The sequence below is a fragment of the Oreochromis niloticus genome, linkage group LG19 (genome assembly GCF_001858045.2).
Source record: "Oreochromis niloticus isolate F11D_XX linkage group LG19, O_niloticus_UMD_NMBU, whole genome shotgun sequence".
NCBI classification, from domain to species: domain Eukaryota; kingdom Metazoa; phylum Chordata; class Actinopteri; order Cichliformes; family Cichlidae; genus Oreochromis; species Oreochromis niloticus.
Window position 1 is genome coordinate 13,840,071 of NC_031983.2, and position 26,268 is coordinate 13,866,338.

The following is a 26,268-nucleotide window of genomic DNA, read 5'->3' on the forward strand; positions in this document are numbered from 1 at the left end:
TTGCATATAGCGTTCTACCAAACATGTATGCAGCATCTGTAACATGCAATTAGGATGTGGGAGTATAGTATAAATGGCACATTCAGACATTCACAGTAAAGTTTGCCTTTTACATTCTTTGCTTTTATTTTGACACTTTTAAAGTGTGAACCCTGCACACAAAAACACACAACACACCTGCCAATATAACTGTCCCCTATTTTTTGCAGCCATTCTATGCCATTATACCACATTACACCACATTCTTCCTGTTTGAACTCACATCTGTCCATGGCTCACCTCCTGCCTCAGTCTTGCCCATTCTGTGCTCTCTGACTGCTGAAAGCCTGCATTTCAACCCACATTCGCTTGTGCATCGCTATTGGTTGCATTTTTCTGTTAAGCTAAAAAACAAGTAGATAAAACCCACTGGGCTCTGACATACACTAATCTCATAAAGTACATTTGAATAAATTTGAAGAAACTGGCATCCTGTCACATCACATAATCTCAAACCCTCACCTTCATTACTTTTACCTGGCAACAACCTGCTGTAGTCAGCACCTCACCAGCAATCATGTGTGCTCTTGTTGCATCATATCTTTTTCCTCCTGAAAAAGCTGTTTTGAATTTTATATATGAAAGGGATCAGTGGTCCTGTCTTTACTCTCTTTTCCCTCCTTTATCCTGTCAGAAAGCTTCTGATTGTGTTTCCCCAGTTCTTCTTTAATCTCTCAGCAATGAGATATTTTTTTACTGTCTAACACTCTGGAGGGAATCTGTCAACTCACTCCCCTCCAACATGCATGTCTGAACACATTTTTTCATCACGTGCATACTCACTACATCTTTCACCGTTCAAGTGTGTGAGGCCACCGACAGCGGGCTCTCTTTTCACGGCTCCGTGGGTTTCACGGCCTGTGACGATGCTTTGCTCCCTGCAGCATCAGCGGGGTACCGGAGATAAGAATTACTACATGAGGTTACAGCCACTATTAACTGTGGTTGACAGACCAAACCAGGGTTTGGACTGGGGAAGATCATTACACAGCTCTGCAAGCAGAGATGTGAAATGGAGGGAAGGTGCTAATAAAATCCCAGAAAAAACTCAAATTTTAATCAAATTCTGAAGTTGATAATAGTGATGGAAAAGCCCCGTGTGCACCATGTAATGCACTGAACAATGAAAGTGAATATCAGCTGATACCACACTTGGTCTTGTTTCAAACAGTGTTACATCTTTCCCTGTAGGAAAACAACAAATATAGGAAACAATGAAAATATAGCTTAATTAATGAGATAATCAATGGAGAAATCGTCAAAGGTCCCCACAATATTTATAGCCACAACTCCAACTTCATATATGTAGTCCTATATAAAGCTATTAAACTTGCATTTTAACAGATCTTCCAACTGAATAATTGAACAAATGCTATTTTCAGTGCCTGTTTTGGATAATTAGGGGTGTTTTTTATACACTTACAGTTCGTTTACTCTGGTCCAAATCAGCTGATGAGTTTGTAAACTTGTAGTTTTTTCCTGTGATCTGGTTTCTTTTCACACAGAGAAAAATCCAAGTGAACCAAAATGTTTCATTACAAACCACATGAGAATGTTCAGTTTGCTTATTGGCCGGATGTGTCTGGGGCGGGAGTAAATACACAAAGAAGCTACTGTATTCTGGACTACTGGAGATCCTGGTGAATTTACATTCATTTCATAGCTGTTAGCCCATAAAGACCTTTGCATATCTATACTGCCTCACCACATCCCAGAACAACACAGCATACCTGGTTACGATGAAGCTCGGATCACGTTCACAACATAAACAAACAGAACTGAAATTGATTGAAACCACAGCGAGACCAACTTGTCTAAAAAGTGTCTGTGATCTTGGTGTTTTCACATCTGCACAAACAAACAGCACCAAAGGGGAAAATGAACCAGAGTTCGATTTAAACAGACTAAACAACACAGGTATAAAAGTGTTTCAAAAAACCCTAAATTGGACTAAATCGTCAATGAACTCAGCCCCCAGCAGTGAAAAGAACACAGATGGTTTCTTGGATCTCACTGAGAAACTGAGGATGTTGCACACTTACAGTAAATTGTCGATCACAAAGTATGCTCTTCCCAAATTTATGCTCCTTTTGGATTCTAGTGGCAACCTCTAGTGACATGTTATAATAAACATGTAAAGGTATTTACCTCGTGGTGAACCAGAATTTCAGGTATGGAGTCAGTCACACAGGAAATGCAAATCTCTTTAATCTGTAATCGTTTCCATATTCTTATTTTTTAAAATCGACATTGAATGGTGACAATGATCCCATAACTCTCTAAGCCCTTAGCTAATATCGCCTGTGAATATGCCACCACCATCCTTCTGGTATGGAGGTGTTATACGTATTTGCACAGTATTACCTTATTAGAGGTGGGTGTGTATTTATTTGATTGTATATTTTTTACCCCTTTGAAATGGTGGATATATGTTATTAATGCCTCCTGGGTTTTAGCCTTTACCATAAGAAGTGCTCTGTAACCCTTTAAAAAAGTAAATAAAATCCAGATTAAACCAGATTAAATCAATGCTCAAAAATACAGCTACACTGCTGGGTATGGTTTTCCTTCAGTCTGTGATTTTAGTGTTGTTGCTGACCCGCTTCTCTTAACTCTGTTAAACATTTTTAAGTGATTCAAAGCAAAACTTTTGTGTTCATAAATGTGTGTTTACACTTTACTTGCTTTGTTGTTTGGCAGCTTTCATATTCATGTATTTATTACTTCTAGGCTGGACTACTGTAAATCATTATTGTCAGGTTCTTCTAAAATTCCCCTAAAAGCCTTCAGTTGGTCCAGAATGCTGCAGAGGGTACTGACAGGGACTAGAAAGACAGCATATTTCTCCTATATTGGCGTCTCTTCGTTGTTTCTCTGTTAAATCCAGAATAGAATTTAAAATCCTTCTCCCCTCATACAAGGTCAGAATATTAAGGGCCCATCTTAAAGACCTCATAGTACCAAATCACCCTAATAGAGCACTTTGCTCTCAGACTGCAGGCTTACTTTTGGTCCCCGGGGTATTTAAAAGTAGAAAGGAAGGCAGAGCCTTCAGCCTTTAGGCCCTTCTTCTGTGGAATCAGCTCCAGTTCAGATTTGGGAGACAGACACCCTCTCTACTTTTAAGATTACGCTAAAGCTTTCCCTTCTTGATAAAGCTTATAGCTAGGGCTGGATCAGGTGACCCTAAACCCTCCAGTAGTTATGTTACATTCGCCTAGGATGCTAGGAGCTTCCCATGTTCCCATCTTGTTCACTCATCTCTTTTCACTCTCTATGTGTTTATACACCACTCTGCATTTAATAATTAGTTATTAGTAATCTCTGGCTCACAACCGGTTGCTGCAGATGGCTTCCCCTACTTGAGCCTTATTCTGCCAGATGTTTCTTCCTGTTAAAAGGGAGTTTTTCTGTCGCCGCCGCCACTGCCTCCCGCGTGGTCGGCCGCCGGACCTGCTCTGTCGCCGCCGCTGCTGTCAGCGTGGTCGGCCACCTGAACTGCCTGAACTGCCTCATCGCCGCAGCCTTCCCCGCCTTCCCCGCGGTTGGCAGACCCGTTTTGTCCCTGTTGCTGGCCTCCGGGTCGGCCTCCTGAACGGTCTTAGTGGACTTTGTTTTGGTTTGATTCCGCCTGCCGCACAGCCAACCACGACAATTATTTTTTTAATTCAAGTTTATTTAAAAGAAACTGCCATTTTTCTTACACTCTTACATGCTGTAACATACAGAAGGCCTGTAAAAAGCCTCAAACGAACAGCTCTCACTTTAAAAGTGTGACTCACGACTCAAGCACCACATTTTTTATCTTCAGGGTTGCAAGCCAGATTACAGCAAAATCAATGCAAATAATTGTCTTCAGACTCAACAAAAGCAGCTGCGTGTTATTGTAAAACGGTCTTTACTCTTATGGCTCAATGGGTTTCAATAATTTAGTTGCACACCAGGATAACTGGAATGGTAATGCATGCTCGCGCCTGAAAAAAATCTTATATAGTTCGAGGAAAGAACACACACGTTCTTTCTGGCACTTGACCTCACTTGACCTTTTGACTCATAACTGCAGGTGGAACAATGCATTGGAGTAATCATACTCTGATCAATAACCCAACATGATTTACAACACAGGCCACGATATGTACCTACTGTGTTTATTTGGAAATCAATGTAATTCAGTGAAACGAATGAACTGGCTTAACCTCGTGTCATGTGGTCCTGACAGCTCTTTATCTTTGTAGAGCAACAATATACTTGAGTGGAAAAACGTGTGTCTTCAGGGTTGCTAAGGTCAGAGCTCATGCACATGTAAAGAGTTTTAGTAGAGTATGTGCCAAAAGGCTTTCACCATGACCTCTCTGGAGTCTCTCTGGATAAACCTCTAACTTAAATTTACAGTATGAAAACTCAAAGCATGTTTCATTTTTGTTGTTTTTGCTTTTTATTTTAGGTAAACAGACGAATTCAAACAGATGAATGATTCCAATAATTCACCTCTGTACTCATCACTAAATGGTATAAATACAAGTATTAGGAATATGAGGTTGCTGTTTGTCACATACAAAAACAAGTTCTCTTAATGAAAAATTAATTGCCTTCTGTTATCTGCTGTTCTTACAGCACATAATGAAAAGGTGTTGTGCAAATGTTACCAGCTGTGACGTGCGTGTGTGTGTCTGTCATCACGGCAAACCTGAATACAAGCACGAACAACCACAAATCCACTACTTTATAGGTGTTTATATTTTTGTCTGTCTGCTAACCAGCTAAAACTGAAGAAACAGTAAACACGAACTGTTTGGAGGCAGCTTATAAAAAATCCATTTAAGAATATGGGAAGCAATACTGCATGTTAAGTGTAAGGACATAAAACAGTTCACACTGTCACTTCAATTCTATATACAAAATAAAGTGATCATTAGGCTAAATTATAAAATTTTATGATGCTGATTGGTCACCAAAAGTCTTCTGCATTGTTCCAGCAAATGTTCTCATACTTTGTGCAAAGTAGCATCAAATGATGAGACATAAGACTGTCATGCATTGTGAAACACGGTCACTGTATCTATCCATTTGAAGAAAAAAACCTGTCTTGCATGTGATAAACAAATTTTAGCCAAAGCTAGTCATATGCTTTTTAGCCAAGTTAGAAGCTAGGAGGCTAACTGCCCCTGTTTTGCACTGCTTTTTGGCTAAATAGTGTGTTATAGTTTCTATACCCATGAGAGTACGGGGGCCACTTGCCCTAGTACATGTGACATAAATTTTGTAATCAGACAGTAAACGTGAGGCTTTATACGGACATCCAAAACCCTGCCAATTTGTATCTAGGTTGCTAGCCATAGCTTGCTAATGCTGTCACTAGCAAAGAACCATCTGAAGGCACCTCATTTTTCTTTCTTGTTCTTATGTGGAGTTTATGTTGTGCTGGCTGCCTGGTTATTTCTTGTCATTAATGATTAATGTTCTCCTAGGATATTAGTGTTGTTCACTGCTGACGCTGTAATGGAGTGGAACAAACACTAAGGTAAGACATTTGGAACCAAGAGTAAATATTCTTCTTCTTCTTAGTTACATTTCAATCCATTCACACATTGGTCCAAAAAGAGTAAATAAAATAAAAAAAGTTAGTATGTTTTCTTTGAAGTCATGGGAACCCTGTGTATATGATTTTAGGGCTTACAGAGTCTGTTTATCACCACCCTTCTGTGCATGAGGACCACATAGCAAAATGTCATCCCTTTCCCTTATAATGCCTGGGGCATAATGGTGAGCCTCTCTGTTTTCCTTTCATGTGCATACTCACTCCAGTTCTGCTTATTTACTTTGGATGCTCTTACTTTGTTGTACTTTGAGGCCAGACTCCTATCCATGCAATACCATAAAACATGATTAATTGCTCCAAGCTCTCATTTTGCATTCTCTGTTACACATAAAGCAATACTGCAAGCCGGATATACCTCTGAGTTACCACTGAATCCCACAGGCAATTTGTTGTATATCTTGACCACTGACTGTAAAAGACAGTCATTGATCTTGACCTATTAACAATGCCGCAAATAGATGAGCTGTTGACCTTGTAAGACCTACTGTGCCTTACGCTGTCCACGTCTGATCCACTTCTTTAATTCAGATGTATTTCAGATACATTTAAGTGTTTCAGGAGCCTGAAATGTATCAAGTTTAATCCTCTGCAACACAAATTGCCCAACAAACCATTATATATGTTTTTACTTTCTATAGCCTTCTAAAATCAACAATTCACTATCTCCCCTTAACACTAATTTTCCTCTGTGTTTAGGTAACTATGTGCTTCCCAGACTCTGTTACTCTCACTGTTAAATATTTATGGGACTTTTTATATACAGCTACTCCATTGTCACAGGGGATTTGTGACTCTAGCTGGAACTGAACCAGCAATTTGATTCCAGCCAACCAGTACCTGAAACGTGTTAACTACTACACCACTGGAAGCCATTTTTAACACTGCAAATACAGCATGATCAGTACCTACCTGGACAGACTTTCAAATCTGTGACATAATCACCATATTTAAATAACTTCCATCCCAGGTCAGTTTTTTTAAGCTTCCAGTTTGGTTATTGGAACAACTCTAAATACATAACTGAGGACATTGTCCAACAGCATGTCTTAAGTAAGAACATACAGTCATGTGAGCCTTAATTCAAAAGCAGTAGAGCCACTGTTAGTTGCAATAACTTGAAGTAAGTGTTTTCTGTATGATTTTCTCAGTGTCTCACTTTGTTGTGGAGGAATTCTGGCCCACTGTTCTTTGCAACGTTGCTTCAGTTCATTGAGATTTACAGACATTTATTTATACACAGCACTATCAAGTTTCTGCTACAGCATTTCAGTCAGGTTAAGATCTGGACTTTGACTAGGCCTTTGCAACACCTCGAATTTTTTCTTTTTCAGCTATTCAGATTTGCTGCTGTGTAAACCTATAGCTGTCAGGGAGACGCCCTCACATTTAGCTCTGATAGTTTTCTGTAGCGATGAGTTCATGGTTGACTCAGACCCTGTAAGGTGCCCGGGTCCTGTGGCTGTAAAAACAAGCACAAGTCATCACCACTCCACCAGCTGGTGTTATGTATTATTGCCAAACATCTCCACATTGAACTTGTCTGTCCAAAGCAGATTGCTCCAGAAGTCCTGTGATTTGTTCAGAACTTTGCGAACCATTTTCCTTTTAAAGAGAAGTTTCGCTTTCTCCCGGCACCCCATCCAAATGAGCCATACTCGTTCAATCTTTTTTTAAATTTTACTGTCAAGAACCTTTAACATTTAAAATGCTAACTGAAGCCTGTAGAGTCTGAAATGCAGCTCTTGGTCTTTTTGCAATTTCTCTAAGCATTGCATGAATTTGCTGGGATGTCAACTCCTGTAAAGACTGTGACATTGTGTTAACACACAACTGAACCAGACTTGAAGTCACACTTGCTTATGATCAGTTAATCAAGTGCTTTTGATTTTAGCACCCAGTACTTATCCTGTTATGGAATTAGCAACCGTACATTCTTGCTGCTTAGTTTTTAACAGGACTGCATATGAAATTATTCTTAAGCAACTTCAGATGTTTAATGCAGGAACTTACAGCAGCCTTAAAGTCACAGCACATTTTTATATCTGCCCAACAAATACATTTCAGAAATAAAATATATTTGTCAGTAGCAAAATTTCAGATATACAGTATTTACCAACAAGGAAAATAAGGTCATGTTGACTTACTATAGCACAAACTATTACAAAGACAGTTTTCAGTACTCTAGCAGGAGTCTATGTCTGCGTCTCTTCTCTTGTGTGTGATCTTAGATTAAAGTTGAAGCTCAAACTTTTCCTTGAAAGGCTGAAAGAAAGCACCATCAAACTTTGTGTAATAGAAATGTCTTTCTAAAGCTGACGCTTTCTTCTCAGAACTTGTGTCGGTACTTCATGTGAATGGAACTTAAAAAAAACCCCTCTTTGATCGCTTCTGTCTTTTGTATTGTATGGTAACCTTATTTTTATCACCTTGACTCACACAGATCACAGTGGCTTTGTAAAAATAAAAAGCTCACCATCATAGACGAGTTTGAATTTTAGCCTTACTTTATTAAAGGAAAACCAAACAATTCTGAATCTTGTCTTTCATCAGCAAGTATAAAGGAGTTCCCATTACCGCTGTGCATCAGATAATCAGTTAATTTCATGCAGGACTAAACAGATATGTAACACTAAAGCAGCATGGTGATCCTGAATACAGATTAAGCAAGATGTCATTATCATCACTGGGAACATGAGCCATTAGTTTGGTGACAGTATGCTGGTTCGCCCAACTTACTTGTGCCTGATTAAACTAGCATAGTTAAAAGGAAGCAAATGAATCAGGCAGTGGAAAACAGCTTTGCTGTGATTCTCTGAGGATTATCAACTAAATGGTCCTGAAAGCAATTTCACTTTGCTAAATTGTATAGAAATTACACTCACTTGTTTGCTCTCTAGTTAAAGCACTGTCACTTAAAAACAATAAGATAAAAAATGCCCACCAAAAGCAGTAGGTGTTTTATTTATAAGTTACTACCACAGCTGAGTGAATAAGCTCAAAGCTTTATAACCCCGTCTTCCTGCAGGGAAAAAACTGGCCATGTTTATAACTTAAAAATGTTTTCCATTCCCAGTTACTCAGTGGTACAGTGGTTTACACTCACAAAGCGAGGTATAGCCATCCTATGATCAATGCAGACAAACCCCACAAAGATGTAACACAGTGTAAATGGCTGTCCCATTTTGCTGCAGCTAATTTCAAGGCAGTTATTCACTGGCATATTTATATGCAGATTGGAGACATTCAAACCTTCTGTTTAAATGTTGGCACATGTAAACAACCTATACTGTTTGCAGTAATCTGAAAATATGCCAGATAGGACAAAAGAGGGGAATAAAGCTTTGGGTTTGCCACCATGTAATCAGGTTTCAGTGTAATCTGCATGCATTAGGCTAATGCAGCACATGTAAATTATGGCATGGGGGTCTAACTCTGAGCTGTGTTGTGTAGAAGAAGAACAAGAGACTTCCCAGGAATAATCACTGAATAGTTTATTTCCTCAAATACCCACGGTAAAGAACATTGTGAAGAGCAGACCATTCACATGATTTATTTGCTGCACATATTCTCGGCATCTGCTAAGGTGGTGAAAAATGAAATGAAAATAGTTTTATAAACACATTTTTGTGAATTGTTTGTGTAATATAAGATTAGGTTCTCAAACTAGCTACCATGTTGATACTACTTTAAATTTGGGAAAAGACATCCCGCAAGATGTGTTAACCCAGTCAGGTGTAAAAACCTGTTAATTATCTATTGTGACATTGTATTCTGCTGGGTGGAGTTTTTGTTTAGAGACCCAAAAGAAAGGCGCAAGAGACCAAAGAGATAAAGTCAGCATTTACTGCTAATAAGTCCAGGGGGCAAACAAAGACCAAAGCATGGAAATCCAAGATAACCGAAATCACCACACAACAGAGGAAGACTGAGATAATATAAACGAGAGGGGTGGAGGAAAGAGGTTAAAGCTGAAAACAAACTAGATAATGAGCCAGAGGAAGTAAAGTTACATAAGATAAACACGAACAAAACCACTACCAAAATAAAACAGGAAATAAAACAACTGAAGGGAACTCCAGTTAGGGCTGAATCAGGTGACCCTGAACCTCCCTGCACGGCTCGGTGCTTTCCGTGATGCACTGAGTATTTATTCATCACTCGCTCTTAATCCATATTATTAAACTCTGACTCTCTTTTTAAGGGTGTCTTTTGTCCTGTCTTCCTCTCCCAACCCCTAACCAGTTGCAGCAGATGGGTTCTGCCTGAGGTTTCTTCCTGTTAAAAGGGAGTTTTTCCTTCCCACTGTTGCCAAGTGCTTTCTCATAGTGGGTCTTCTGTATTATTGTAGGGTATATAAGATATACATCTTATATACATATAAATGATTACAGAAAGAAACAAAACTAGAAAATAACTCATAAGAAAATAAACAAGGTTTCTAAACTGCTAAATACAGGGGCTAAATATTTATAAGGGCCATTGAGGAGGTAATGAAGAATATAGCCATTATAAATAATGATCCCCCAAAAATAAAACAGATCATTCTCAAAACCAAAAGGCATTATGAAGTCAAAACCTCAAGTCCCTGGGACAAAGACGCAGGGACCATTACATACAGTGTGTAGTAGCACACCCATCAAATGTCCAATGCTGGGAGGAGCAAGGACCCCACATGTCCAAAAACCCAAACTCTATTTTATGTAAATATAAATTCTGTATCTGTAGAAGATGAACATTAGAAGTCAGTAAGTGAGGCCAGTATCTGATGCATGCTAAGATGCTGGATTTAGTTTTTGTTTTGCTATGTTTTATTAGTTTTTATTATCATTATGACAGTAGCATATTTCTGGAGAGGAACTCTTGTATACCTTTCAAGAGAAAATTATTCACGTACTCATCAAATTTTAATGCAGTGGGAAATTACAGTTGTACATATCAACCACCTACTCAGCACGTCTTCTCCAGGACGTCTGTCTCAGAGATGAGCAAATTAAGGGGTGAGAAGCAAAATGTGCGTTCCACTAATTCCCATCTCATATTGCTTCATTTGATTGCTTTCGCAATGTGGAACAGATGCTGACCTTTAGTCACATACACATTTCACACACATGTGTGCTGTCACTAAGCTTGGTTCAATAGGAATCTTGATTAAGCAGATTCAATATTATGAACTCTTTGCCTTTGTTAATGCGGCTGTGTTGGTCATGAAGTTCACCTGCTCATGGTTAATAGAGTTTAAAAGGCTAATATTGGAAATCTGCCTCATGAATTCATGTAGGTGGAGGCTGATAAAGTGAAGTGGGTCTAATAGGATAAACATGACCGTTCTGTTACCTAAAGTACCGTTCAGCTAGTAAATACAGGGAGGTTGGTGTGCAAATTCACTTCTATACACTGCATTAATGCTGGGAGAAGTGGGAGATTAAAGGTCTTATGAAGTCTGTGGTCTGGTAATTCTTTTTTAAAGTTCAGATAACAAATGGCTGGAGTAATTAAAGATCAGTGTGTAGGCCAGAGGGAGGATGGTACTGTGCTGCCAGCAGGCTGGCATAAGGTAATATATGGAGCACATGATCAGGAGGAGTCACTCCTGTGGGAAACCTCACTCAACTCTTTGGCTGTCCTGATTTTGAGAAATAAGGAGGACTGTAAATCTGGTAACTGCAGTATGAGAGAAGGAAGATGAGAAAATACAAAACAGAGTGGCTGGAAGAGAGTTCAGAATGAGTGGAGAAGGCAGAGCGTTATTTTTTTATATTTGTTATTTGCCTTTGTTCTGGTTTTTACCTATCTATATCGCCAAAGTATGATTTTAAATTGTTTATATCCAGTACTTGGCCATTGTTACCCAATAATCAGAATATTGCCATTGCATATTATTGAACCTATTTCTATAAGCTAAAATTACACAGGCACTTACAGATTTTGATTTGTATTTGATCTGAGCATAACATGTAGAGTCCACAGCACAGCAAAGAACCCAGATCTGTGACACAGCATTACCAAGACCCAGAAACAGTTACAGTTGACTGAAGTCAAAGCCTCAGTTGTTGGTTTAACAGCGACTATAATCCAGGCAGAAAACTGTGTATTAATCTAAAGTTGGAGTGTTTACAGCAGTTTGCATTTATAAATAGGGGTTCTTGACCTTGAGTCTGGTGTTGAACCACTGACGATCAGGAGGGTAAGATTCTTGAATGACTAACTCTTGAGGTGCATCTTGCTTGTACTGCTTCAAGTAATCAGCTTGTCAGGATTATCACACAGTTTAAACATCACACAGTAATAGGAATGAAGGAAGTGGACAATTACTGTAGCAAGTCACACATAGTGTCTTGCATAAAGACAGTTGCAATCAGAACAGTCAGTATAAGCCAAAGGGAAGGATTTCTTCATAGATTTCCCTGAAAGGCTCTGTCTAAAACAGTTGATTTAACAGTTTTTGACTTTGCTGACTCGTCTCAGCAGAGTGATTAATGATTTATTGTTTAAAAGTTGGGAGAATCCTCTTTTTCAGGTAACAGCAGCTGACGTCAGCTTCAATTAATGTCAGCTCCAGAATGACTGCAGAATGTCCAAAGAAACTTCTTAAACCTTTCATTGAGCACAATGCATTTCTTCACTGTCCATATGCTCAGTATGTTCCAAACACTGCTATTTTCAGCAAATGTAGCAAAACAAACTTCTTCCAAATTACAATGATTGACAATGAATGCTAAGGTTTGGGATTTTCAAGAACATTGGCTTAAATTATGCTCTGACCTTTAAGTTTTTTAAGTTTGTATCGGTGTGGGGGACTGTATGTAGCCTGTGGTTTATGTTGTTATGTGGTAATTATGAGAAAATGCATTTCAGGTCATTTTACAGAACAAGAAGAAAGTAATGTATTGAGTAGTGTAAGAGTTACTTTTGTTGATGAGTAATTAAGTAATGTACTCCATTACTTTTAACAAAAGTATAAAGTGTAATGCACCTACTTTTGGTAGTAACACTGTTGAGCGATGATGTGGCATGCTGCCACTCACAAGCTGTTTGTCTCTTTCTCCATACTTTTCTCTTCCCATCATTCCGGTATTAATCTTGGTTTTATCTCTCCAGAAATTTACTAGAATTGTGCAGGCTATTTTAGATGTTTTCTGGCAACGTATAATCGTACAGTCTGGCCTTGAGTGTAACCAGTGGATTGCACTTTGCCGTAAATCCTCTTTCTTTACATTCAAGACTGCACTGCTTTGCACTGATACTGATTGATGCGTTCTTGACATGGTTCGATGTTGCAAAGGAGTTTTGTTAATCAGAAAGAATTCATTCATTGTGTGGATGCCCTCAAAGGCATCCACACTATTGAGTTCCTGTTTCTCTTTATTCTTTATTCCACTATTTACTAGTTGCTTCCGTACGTTTTTCGGCACTTAACTACTCCCTCAGTTTTTGTGCTATTTTCACCGTTCAAATCTTAAAAAATTCTGCTCTTTGTGCTCTTTCCTGCTATGGCTTTTGGTGCTCATAACTTCTATACTTTTTGAGATATTGAATTTTTTATGCAATATTTTTTGCCCATTTCTGCCACATTATCAGTGGGGTCACTAGTTTTCCTTGCCGGTTTGAGCTGTGTTTTAGCTCAGTGAGATAAGCAGCCGTTCTCAGACTGGGAGGCCCGGGTTCAAATCCTGCTTATGGCAACATTTATTTCAGTTAACAGTTAAACTTTTTTTTAACTCTTTTCAACACAAATTTCAGCTTTTTCACCCCTTTTCAGCAGAACTTTCAGTTTTTTCACCACTTTTCAGCACAAATCCCAGCTTTTTCAGCTGTTTTCAGCAAAAACCTCTTTTCAGCACAAATTCTGCTGATTGAACTCTTTTCAGCAGAATTTTCAGAATTTTCACCTCTTATTAGCACAAATCTCAGCTGTTTTCAGGAAAAACTCTTTTCAGCAGAAATTCTGCTGATTCATCTCTTTTCAGCGCAACTTTCTGCTTCTTTGCCTCTTTTCAGCAGAAATTCTGCTGATTCACCTCTTTTCTGCAAAATTTTCAGCCTTTTCTCCTCTTATCAGCACAATTCTCAGCAGCTTCTGCTCATTTCAGCAGAATTGTCCGTCTCTCCACCTCTTCTTTGTGAGAATGAGTTTGACTCATTGAGAGTGACTTTGGCTTAGTGAGATGAGTAGCCGCTTTGAAACTAGGAGGGCCAGGTTTGAATCCTGCTCATGGCAACATTTTTTTTTCACCACTTTTCAGCAAAAATGTCTCTGTCTTTACCCCTTTCAGTAGAATTTTTGGCTTTTCACCACTTTTCAGCAAAAAAATTCTGCCTCTTCACTTCTTTTCAGCAGAATTTTCAGTTCCTTTAATGCCATACAATTTTTTGCAGGTTTTCATCTTTTTCAGTCATTTTCAGCAGACAGCTTCAGCGTTCCGGCATCCACACAGCATTTTCGCAGGAAATGCAAACTTTCTCTAGTTTTAGTTGTCTTCTGTACTCTATCAAATCATTTGGTCTTGCTCAGATGCTTGGGGCTCTCCTTCTCTTTAAGAATTGTCTGATTGTTGATTTGACTACTCCTAAGACTTTTTTTTCGATCTTGCCAAAAGGTTGATTTTGGATTTTTCAGACTAATTTTGGCTTCCTTCATTTGCATCTTCTTGGACTTCATATTGGGAGTTCCAATGAAAAGTCAAAATCAATTTCAACACTTAAAATCAGCTCCAGATCTTGGTTTGTCCATGAAACTGCCTGTCAGTCAATCATCAAATTAATTTTGAGCCTCTGAAAAAAATATGTATAAAAGTGGCAGCAATACCAAAGCAATTGTTGTTAAATCCTTTGAATTAAAGGTAAAAGTTTACAGTTCAATCACATCTTAACTGTGCCTTTCAAGGTGTGCTGCAGTGGTGTTGAGAGACATTGTCCAAATACCTGTGGACCAAACTTAATACTTATGTAACATGAAAGTCTAGCAGAGATCAGCAAGAGGATGAAGTCATTGACACTTTAACACAGCTGAGTGAAAGGCAACATTTTCCAGACTGCTGTAAATCTAAAAGTAGTTCCATCTGAAATAAATGTAATATAAAAGTGGCACAGACTGTCAAGGATACAGGGCAGATTGTTGTTAACACCATATGACAGATGATCAAAAAGAACATGTGCCTCATGTAAATGCACTCAGTGATGGAGGGCTGTTTAATAAACCAAGATTACCAAATAAGAAAGTAGTCAGAAAATGCTGCTTCAAGAAGAAGGATTACATAATTGGGACATGACCATGGAAACCCCATTTCTCCAAGCTAACCTGCACCTGTGGTTAATTTTTGGGCTTAATGTTGACTAGCTTACATTGTTTACAGAATCTATGTTTAGCTGCTCCTTTGTATATATAAGTTGTGTTCTGATATTTATAATCTGTCCTCAAACTGGAGGATGAGGTTAAGCTCAACCATAGGACTGAACAGCTATGACCACATGGGGAACAACAACAAAATAACCTTTTCATGGACTTTCATGTCTTAAAGATGCTTGTTTTCAAAATGGATTTTTGATATCATCTTTATCTTTGGCCCCGCGACAGTCTGATGACTTCTCCAGGTGTAGCCCATCTATGACAGCTGGGTAACCTTACTCAGCTTATGACGATATGATAGTGGAGCCCTTCTTCTGTGACCCTGAACGGGATAAGTGGAAGAAGATGGATGGATGCATCATTATATTTTGGGGGTAAAATAAAACCCACATCTTGAAAATTAAACCTGTGCCTGTACATGTCATGGTCTTGAAATCAAAGTTTTGACTTTTGTAGGTTCATGATTTCGTTTGGATTTCGACAAGGGATTTGTATTCTAGCAGTATGTTGGTTGTAGTCTTCTGTTTATTGTGTTATTTCATGTTCCTCAGTGAGTCTGAGTTTCTTTGTTATCTGTGTCTTTAGTTCTTTACTTTAAAGGATGATATGTTTGATTTTGTTTTGATTTCTTTTTGTGATTATGTTGTTGTCTTCCTGTTTTTCCGTTTTGAGTTTGGATTGTTGCATCTTAGTCTTTTGTCTCTGGTCCTTTTTCTTTAGTTTAACTTCCCAAGTTTTGTTATCTCTGATTTGTTCCTGCTGTGTCTCCCATCTTTTTCCCCTAGTCTCATTACTTAGTGTATATATTGTGTTTCTCCTTTTGACTATTGTGTATCTTCCTTTGGAGTTTATTACTGTGTACATTTGGCATAAAAGAGCACTTTATGTTCACTTTGTGTTTATTTCCTGTGTCCTGCATCTGGGTCTACAATCCGCCTGCGACACAGCTAAACATGACAGTACAGCCTTTGACTGCTTGGTTCCTTACAGGAAGCAACATTTCACTCACTGTCCTTTTCTAAAGCAAAGAAACGTGCACACTTAAATCTCTCTGTTGGATTTAGAGCTGATCTGAAGTCATTTAGCAATATTTTATTAATTAACTCCCTTTCTTGCTATAAAATAAATTACCGCACTGGTGTCCAGATGAGTACTTCAGGATGTTTACACATCCTATCCTACTGTACACAGTCATTCAGAAGTAAACTCACACGATGATGTGAGTAAAACCAGTGCACTCCTTTTATATTTTATTTCTGCATCATGTGTAATGTGTACAGTTTGGGTTTCCATGTCAGTTTTCTTCATCATGAATTGATGTTTTCTGTGATTTATAGTCAGTTCTCAAATCTGATGTGAATTTGTTTGATATCATCAGCTTTGAAATAGCTTTATTAAACAGATTCATTGACATACTGTGATTTTTCTCCATAACCCTTTCTATAAAATAGAAATTGTCCCTTCCCTTCAAAAGCAGTGAAAAGCAAACCAATGACTGACGGGCAATATAATGTGTTATTACTAAGCTGTCCCTTTGCCCATGTTAGCTTGTCCTTGAAATGTAGAGCCTGACTGGGTGGTAAAGTTCAGTTTTTTCTTTCATGTTTCTTTATGTCAAAAGAATGAAAAATGTAGATGTCTGCACCGCAGAGCAGAACAGACAGGCTGAAGAAAACAGTCAAAACCACCTGAAAATGTTGCTTGTTTGTAGACCTTTTAAAGGGTTCCTTAAACTTTTTCACTCTATCATTGGCAACTTTATGGCAACAAAAACAGGTTTGACAGGTGGAGCTGGAGGGATTTTTCCATCTGACTTTCTTGATTTCCACATTCCCGGTAAGTTTTCAAACTCAATCTCAGTTTTCAGCAGTCAGAATTTTAATGTCTCTTGCTGGGTTTGTACCAATAGTAAATTGCTACTTGTGGGACAGGGCTCAGAGCCTGGCTCTCCCCTAAACACCTAAACATCACACAAAGGAGAGACAAAGGGATCCAAAAAAAAAGGGATTCAGTTGTGTTCCTTAAATGATTTCCTGATTTAAAAAAAAGAGAAATAATAATAATAAAAACAAATGGCAGCGTGTCAAGCTACTCTCCATGCATAAAAAAGGAGGGAAGGTTGGGAAGACTGAAAAGCAGCATTGCCCAAATAATGAAAAGGAATGGATGCAGACGCAGATTTAGTGAAATAAATCTGCTCGATATTTCACTACAGTGGTTTCTTGTTTTTCTCTTACAGTATCAGGTCATGTTAGGTAACTGATGCTTGATCTCACAGCAATATGTTTTCTTATTGATAAATAAATGTAATAATTTGCTTTCTTTTTAGACTGATTCCCAAAGCGACATGCCTTTCTTCTTTCTTCCCATCTGTCTATATGTCATTCTCCGTTTCCCCGGCTGGTCTGTCTTTCCATCCGTCAAAGCCAGCGTGCTTGTGGGCTCGTGCACGTGTGTCATCGTATTCTGGCTAAATGCTAAGAGGCACTTGCAGATTAAGAAAATTGCATCGGAACAATAGTCTATAATAGACTTTAGCTGCATGCTGCCGGTGGGGTGACACCCCTATTATACAGACAAGTGGAGCAAGTCGCAGGGCTGTGTCAGCACAACAGAACTGCTTAGAGGTAAAGCCCCGTCACCAAAAACAGAAATAGAGGTGCCATGTGTAGAGATATGGAATGCAAATGTGTTTTTTCGGTCAGAGTCCAGAAGGTGCAGAGGATATTTTTTTTCTTTCTGCGAAAGGTGAAATGTGTTAATAGAAATATATTTTCTCTTCTGATAAAATACATCAGCTTTCAGTACTTAGAAACTCTAATTTCCTGCCTGCATTAAAGGCAAATATTCAGCATTTAAATGATGACTACTACTTAAGTGGGTTAATCATTAATCTTGTGCAAGATTTTCTTTCCCTATTTACAGCTTTAATTACATTTTTAAAGCTATAATTGCATCATTAATAGCTTAAATTAAGTCACCTTCTTGATAAGATAGGTTACGTCTTTCTGACCTTGAATATGATAAGCTGCTCAGAAAACTGATGAATGGATGCATATTACATTTTCTATGAGGCATCTCAACCTTTAATAAAAACCTAATTTACCTCTTTTTTTTTTAATTGAGCATTAAAACAGCTGCTTTTTAGATTCAGGAGCTATTAGTCACAGTGGTGGCTGCTAACCACTATTAATTTTATTCTTGACCAGGGTAGGTAGCATTAATAATAACTTTGGACCTTCTACATTGGGAGATTATATTTCAATAAAAAACTTTTTTTAACAAATTAATTTAAAAAATAATTTAAAAATTAATACTTTATAAAGCAATATCATGCCTCATTTAGTTCTAGTAATATGACATTATTAATAAGCTGTCAAAAAAATTACACATGAATAATTTGAAATTAAATGAGAATCAAAACAATGAGTGGTATTAGAACATACAGTGAGGTCTAAATTTTGACAGTATGAACAACTATTAGCCAAACTCTTGGTTTTTCTCAGCATGATGTGCAGTCCCTAAAAAATGTAGAGGATATTGGACAAGTGGAGAACAAAAGAAGTGTCAGGCCTAAAAAACACTATCTAATCTAGAGCAAAACAACAGTATCTGAAAGTCGTGCCCTTAAGACCGGACACAGGACCTTCAGTTCAGTTCTACTATTCACTGAAGACTCATCAGAAATGTAAGGCTCGCCAAGAAGCCATTCTTAAAGGAGAAAAACAGGGTGAAAATACTGAAGTATCCCAAATTACACGAGAAATGGTCTCAAAATTTGACATTTTTGGTTCAAACCACTGTCAGTATGTACAGAGGAGGTCAGGACACGGGTACAGCAGTGAGTGTCTACAGCCATCTGTAAAACACGGTGGAGGCTCTGTCATGGTTTGCGGCTGCATTTCAGCCAGTGGTGTTGGCAATCTTTAAAAAATGGAAATATGAATACAGAAAAGTACAGTCAGATCCACCATTCAACACCACACATTTTCTGAAAGTGTGGCATCATCTTGACTGAAAATGGACCAAAAGACAGCCGACATCAGTGTTGAAGAATAAAGTTGGTCATATCAAATTCTAACATTTAAGCAAGTTAGAGTTGTCATGTATGCTGTATTTCCTTCATTTATATTTGCATAATAAATCACTGCACTAATTTCCCATTATCCTTTGCACACTATTGCATATGAATTGCAAAATACTAAGAAATTTGTGCAAAATCTGTGTTATTCTAGTATAATCGTACAATGTTCAAAAAGATTCTTGGGATCTTAGGAAACACTGACTTTGTCTTTCTTGTGTTCTTCATTAAATGTTCAGTGCAGCAGTTGTGAAACAAAACCATGAGAGTGAAAATTTCTTTGGTCTTAAATAGTTCTTGCAAAGCTTTAAGGTGTGTTTCGGATCATTATCCTTCTGTAGCAATAATCCCCCAACAAACCAGTGAATGAAGAATGTCTCTGTCATTCTTTGTTGGCCACAGTGGAGCCAGTGAGCGAAGGTGTTTAATTCCAGTGTAGGCAAGTCATCTTCAGAAAGGTTCAACTAGTACTTTCCCCCCCGAAGAAGTGATTTACAGTCAACTACTCATCTGCTGAAAGACACCCTGGACAAAAATTCTGAAGTCTGTATCTGTGATGAAGTAGTTTGGATGAAGTTCTGAAATGTGATCTCAGACTTTTGAAACAAATTGTACACATGAGTAGAGTCATAAACAGAGTAGGCCGCAGGGAGAACAAATTGCATAATACAGACTTTTGAGAGGATTACTGCATCGGCTCAAGCATGTATACTGTCAAATTCTCATCACTGGAAATGGAATGAATGTATGTGTTAGACCCTGATCTATAGCTACCTTTTAAAACCTGAACAATGATTAAATATGATTAAAAGGACTTCAGTGATTGAGTTTATTGGTAGCAGGTAATAACAGGTAAAACCATTAACCATCTATAGCTATAGAAACAAGGTCAGCATGTAGATAAATAGCAGACATGGTACCTGTGCAGCTGCACTTACTGCTTCTAAAACTAACTTATGGTTACAGACTCAATGAAATGATACATTTTCATTCCTCTTACACAGGACTGTTTACAGTTATCCATGGAAAAGCAGTCTGTCCTCCTGCTGTAATGGTCTCTGTCACAGAACACATCATAGAAGTTGTCAAACAAGGTAAGAGAGAGCAAAGAAACACTCACATGCTCTTTCGTCGTGAGACGTCCCAGATTTTGTGTCACTTGTCTGTTAAATCGGAAACTATGCTTCTAAATCTGAATTTCCACCCCTTGTTTGTCAGCTAGGGTCTTTTTCATGCTGAACTCATGGAGTCTGATCTCAGTGATCAGACGTTTAATATCAGTTAGGGTCAGGAGTCTGGTTGTGCTCAGTGAACACAAGGCAAGGTATTTATTTTGTCTTTATGTGCAGCTAAATTCCTTAAATTTACATTTCCCTTTACTCCAAAACTCGGGTCCCTAGCTTTTATTCAAATCAGTGAGTATGTTTAGAGTTGATGTTCTTTTCAGACAACTTTATATACTCAAACAATGCCAGACCTCCTCATGAAAGATGTAGGAAGAGAAGGAGCATCTCCGTGAAGGAAAATACCAAGTTAATGACACAGTGGAGATTTAAGCTGATCGCTACACGAAGAAATCTTTTGTAACTGGGAATGTTTTCAAGAAGCATTGGAGTGCAAATCAAATTGTAGGAGGAAGAAAATATTTGTACAAGCCTAAAATAGATCATCTTATCATACATAACAAGAGGAGAAACTAAGGCTGTAAGATTTACATTAATCTCATGCACACTGTAATAAGAGTGCCTGTGCATGCGTTCATGCGTGTAAGCATGTGAATGCTTGAGTTCAGTTGTTTCTGTTTTTTGTTTTCCTGCTGGCCATCCAACATGTTTATGTTGTCCCTCACAGGCTTCTTGGCACTGCTTCACCTCAGACGCTATTAACTCCCTCTGAGCACAGCTATTTATCATATGTAATATTTTCACAGGGCGTTTTCCTTTTACTTTTTAATCAAAGGTTTGGATCCCATGCTGAGAGGCTTATTCAACTGTGAAACAAGGTCCTGTCATCCCCAGCTAACCATACGCATCGTTAACAGAGTGAGCTGCTTGCTGACAAATGAGTTCGGCTCGCACAGCAAGAGGACAGGCTGCTGAAAATAAAGGAAGGAACAAGAACAAGAAAGGAAAACAATACTTTATATACAAATGAATTGCTTCTTCATTTATCATGCGCCAGTCTTTTCATGTTGCAGCATAGTAGCAGGGCTTAAAAATGACAGTCTATTTAAAATATTACTGATTATATTACTTCATATGTTACAAGTGAGGGGAAAAGTGCCTTCTATACTGATCAGCTACAACATTAAAACCACTGACAGCTGCAGTGAATAACCTTAATTATCTCATTACAATGGCACCTGTCAAGAGATGGGATATATTGGGTAGCGAGCAAACAGTCAGGTCTTGTAAATCACTGGGGGCAGAAAAATGGGCACGGCTTAGGATCTGAATGACTTTGACAAGGGCCAAACTTTAATGGCTACATGACTGGGTCACAGCATTTCAAAAACAGGAGGTCTTACAGTTGTGGTCAAACGTTTACATAAAGTCATGATGAGCATGAATGTTATGGTAACTTGGAGCTTTTGATTTCTCTTTTCTTTTTTCAGGATAAAATAACTTTCAATGACTTTCAAAAACAATAATTGGGTGCACAAATTTGAATTTATTTCGATTTTTTTATAATCAATACTGCGCCAAAAATATACATACAGGCTGTCTATATAAATACATCCTCACTAATATTTGGTTCAATGTCCCTCAACAAGCTTCTGGCTGGATATTTGACCACTCTTCTTGGCATTGTTTTAGTTCATTACCACCCAGGAGCCAATAAGGCTCACCCTTCCCATACTGCTGGCAAATCCATTAATCTTGATTTTGGAGTTTGAAAAATTTACTGAAATTTGCTGCTGCTTTCATGGACGAGCCGAATGCTTTCTTGAGAAAAGTCTTATGGTCATATAAGACAAAGACTGAACTATTTGGCCACGGTGACACGATGTATGTTCGGAGGAGTTAAGGTGAGGTTTTCAAACCTAACAACACAGTGCCAGCTGTCAAGCATGGTGGTGACAGTTTGATGTTGTGGGGCTGTTTGGCTGTCAGTGGTACTGGTACACTGTGGAAAGTGGATGGAATAATGAAGAAGGAGTACTACCTCCAAGTTCTTCAACTTGAACTCAACTCAACAGCTTGTCAGTTGAAACTTGACAACTATTGTGTGTTCAACCAAGACAATGATGGTTATTGGTTTTGGAACAGATAAAGTAGACTTTGGATTGGCCTTTCCAAAGCAGTGACCTCAACCCTACTGACATTTTGTGGACTATGCTTGAAAGCCAGGTCTGTGCCAGGAAACAACCAATTTAAATGAATCTTAACAATTCCTCCAAGAAGAGTGGTCAAATATCCAGCAATAATTATGCAAGACACATCTGTTAGAGGTGTATGTTTATATTAGACCATATAAAGATTAAGGCAGCACGGTGGCACGGTGGTTAGCACTGTTGCCGCACAGCAAGAAGGTCCTGAGTTCAATTCCACCATCAGGCCGGGGTCTTTCTGTGTGGAGTTTGCATGTTCTCCCTGTGTTTGCGTGGGTTCCCTCCGGGTACTCCGGCTTCCTCCCACCGTCCAAAGACATACAGCTTGTGGGGATAGGTTAATTGGATAATCCAAATTGTCACTAGGTGTGAATGGTTGTCTGTCCCTATGTGTTAGCCCTGCGACAGACTGGCGACCTGTCCAGGGTGTACCCCGCCTCTCGCCCTATGACAGCTGGGATAGGCTCCCGCGACCCTGAAAAGGATAAGCGGAAGCGAATGGATGGATATAAAGATTAGAGAAAATCAAAAATAATTTCAAACGTATGTACACAATTCTTGGTTTTGAAAGGTATTAACGATATATGACATACAATCAATCCACTCTGGAAACAAAATAACAGTTAAAAGAAACCATTAAAAGCTTCAAATGACCATGAGATTCATGCCCATGATGAATGTATGTAAACGTCTGACTAAGAAGGGTAACCAGTGAACCACTGACGTATTCATGTGTGCCCAAAACTCACTAAAGGACATGGATAACAACAACTGACCCAAACTGCTCTGTGGAGCACGGTCTTGAGGTTAAAGAAATAAAATGGAAGAAAGCAAACTGGCAGAAACAGTAAGATGCTCTGAGCAATGTTGTGCTGGCAAACCACAGTTCCTAAAGCTCATGTGGATATTACTTTGACTTATGTCACCTACCGGATGTTGCTACTGACCTTAACACCCCCATGGTGATGGTATCCCCTGATACCCCTAATGCCCTATTTCATGTGGCTGTTGCACCCTGCAACACTGCAAATATGGTTTAGGATTGGTTTGACAACACGGCAAAGAGTTCAGGGTGTTGACTTACGCTCCAAATTGCAAAACTCTTAAGATACCATCAGAGGTCTTGTGGAATCCATAAAGGCAGCCTAATACTAGCTGCATGGGCTCTTTATTGTTTCTGAATGATACAACTTAGAGGATTAGCTTTGTGCATACATGCTTACATTAAATCTTCTCTAAACTAGATCTTGAATAGTCGAAAGGTACATAATATTTTCTGTACATGCAGGCATGTCTCACGCACTAAAAGTCCAGCGGAAGTGATGTATGCTGGTTTGAATGGATATCAAACATGGTTTGGTTTCAGGCTTTCAAATCTGTTCTTTTAATCTGTATCAACAAAGTCTGACTGTTCAGTGCAAATCAATTCAATTTTATTTTAGTTATATACACCAAATCACAACAGTCGCCTCAAGGTGTCACTGTTGATGACAATACTTTGGAACACGAATAATTGTTGGTGATGTCATATATGTTTTCAGTAATTGAAATTTACCGGTTTGATGGCTAAAATTTCAAAGAACAGTTAAAAAAGGCCTACAACATATAAAAATGTTTTATGGAAAATAAAGTGTTTAGTGAGCCTTCTGACAAATAATTTGCATATATGATTTTAAATTGATATCATATTTGCTAAATCACGCATTCTTTATCAATTTATTTCTTAAAAAATTTATTATTCTATTTATTTCATCCCACTGATAATGTAGAAATCTCAAAAATTCTCAAATCAAATATGATACACTTGACTTTAAAGGGTTAAAAATACAGAAAATACACGTTTTGGTTTAGGGGAGGGAGCTCCTGTGAAGATCATGCAGACACCCGGACATTAATTCGCTGGCTGTGAATTCACTGGACAATTACCAGCTGTGTTGTCACATGCCAGCAGTCAGAACATCACACTGAATTTGTAAACATGAGCAGGCAAATTAAAATTTAAAATAATTTCAGTTGCATTTTCACACATACCTCTGCAGATGAATGTTTAGACAAGTTAAGAAATATATTGTAACCACAGTATTATTCCCCCAGTGTTATGGGTAGAGTATTGTATTATCATGAAGGTCCCTTTGGTTTACCTCATCACAAACCCAGTTGTGGACTTGGCTGGGCAGCTGCTGTCACAGTCTAGTTCCATGCACACACACACAAAGCAGTCTGCTCTGGTGAAGCAAGACCACTGGAGCTCATACAACTGATAAAAACAACTAAGGGTATTTGGTTAGGCTTGCTGCACATTCTGGCATGGCTGTATCTGCTGGCATCGCCCTTGTGCGTGATCGCCAGGTTTCAGGGGGCTACTGCATGGAAAAGCGAGGTGATTAGAAAATATCCTAATCATCTCCTCACAGAGGAAAATGGAGGGAGCAGCCTTCCCAGTTTATACCGCCAAATTCTGTAATAGCGCTCGTCAAAATATTAGGGAAGCAAACTCTACAGATAATTTCAGGAATTTCAGTCCTACCTGCTGAGCCACATTTAGTATTTTGGAAGATACAGACCACGTACATCATTGGTCTTCACTGGTCTTCTACTTCAGTTACTTCTGTTACTTAGTAATACTGCTTTTATGACTGTGTGGGTGTGTAAATATTTCTGATGGGCTGCTTGTTTTTCTGCTTTAACTTGTGTCTTTGTTTCCTATTATGTTTTCATGCCCATGAAGCCCTTTGAACCTCTTTATGCAATATAGGGCTGTACAAATAAAATTTAAAGGAATTGAACATTTTACATGCTACATTTTTATATATTTGATATGTTGTATTTTTAAAATAGTCTCTTCTTGTTCTATAATCTAACAATGAGCTTGTTATCAGCAGCAGCCCAATTGCAAGCAACAAAGGCCTTTCTGTGAAGTCCATGACTGATCAGTTTTGAAAAGTTCTTGCACTGTGGAGAAACGCAGGCCTCAAAGTTATCAAAAAAAGATGGCGACATTAGTATTCTGTGAAGAAGATAGTGCAAACATCTTTCTGAAAATGAATGAGCTTGTTGACGCTCTCAGTGAATAATACCAAACCCTGCAGCTGACACTCTTCTGTCAGTCTGATATCTGCTGTTGTAGCTTCTTCAAAGAACACGCTGTTGTCTTGAGTTTGCAGAAAAGGGTATTTGTGGACTCAGTAAGAATTTTGTCTTTTGTTGGTAGGAGTATTTCACATGTTTTATTTATACTTATTTATTGTCAGTAAATCTCATGAGAAACACACCAGAAATATGTTAGACTGTCTCTCATACTCTCTGACTTCCCTGCCTTGCCTCTGGCACCTCATCCAAAAGCATAAATCTTTATAGACGTCACAGATATACAGTATAGTGTTTTTTGTTGTTTTCTAAGTGAGAATTTTTTCTTAAAAAGTTTCCAATTTTCCAAATAAATATGGCTTTAGTTGTCGATACTGATAAATCTACAGCGAAGCGTAACCTGACTCTGCAGCTCCCCTTGGCATTACAGAACTTAGTAAATTTCATCCAATTGATTATCTGTCTGGCCCACTATCATTGCGGTTCACTCTTAATGCTCCTTTTGTGTTGTTTTTGGCTAACAGCCAGTATCAACAACTTAGTGATACTGGCTGGCGGAGGGGAATTGTGCAGCTAAATAACTAGATATTTTCCTGGGAAGATTGAAAAGACCAAAATCAGAGCTGAAAGAGAGGGAATTCTGCTGATCAGGTGACCATAACACCTCCAATGTAAATCGAGACTGGTGGTGTTACAGAGATTGGTGACACCACCAATCTCAACTTATGGCCCACGACTAAAGTCCTTTATACACCTTTTGTGTATTAAAAATATTTCTCAGACTG

The 26,268-nt window shown here is 38.4% G+C and overlaps 1 long non-coding RNA gene across 1 annotated transcript; it reads left to right on the forward strand.

Annotated features, from left to right (window-relative positions):
* Positions 1–5,413: 5,413 nt before the first annotated feature.
* On the forward strand, positions 5,414–21,192 carry LOC102081818 (uncharacterized). The gene is made up of 3 exons (XR_270125.4): positions 5,414–5,560; positions 20,070–20,159; positions 21,025–21,192. It is a non-coding gene; the product is annotated as an uncharacterized LOC102081818 (long non-coding RNA).
* The last annotated feature ends 5,076 nt before the right edge of the window (positions 21,193–26,268 follow it).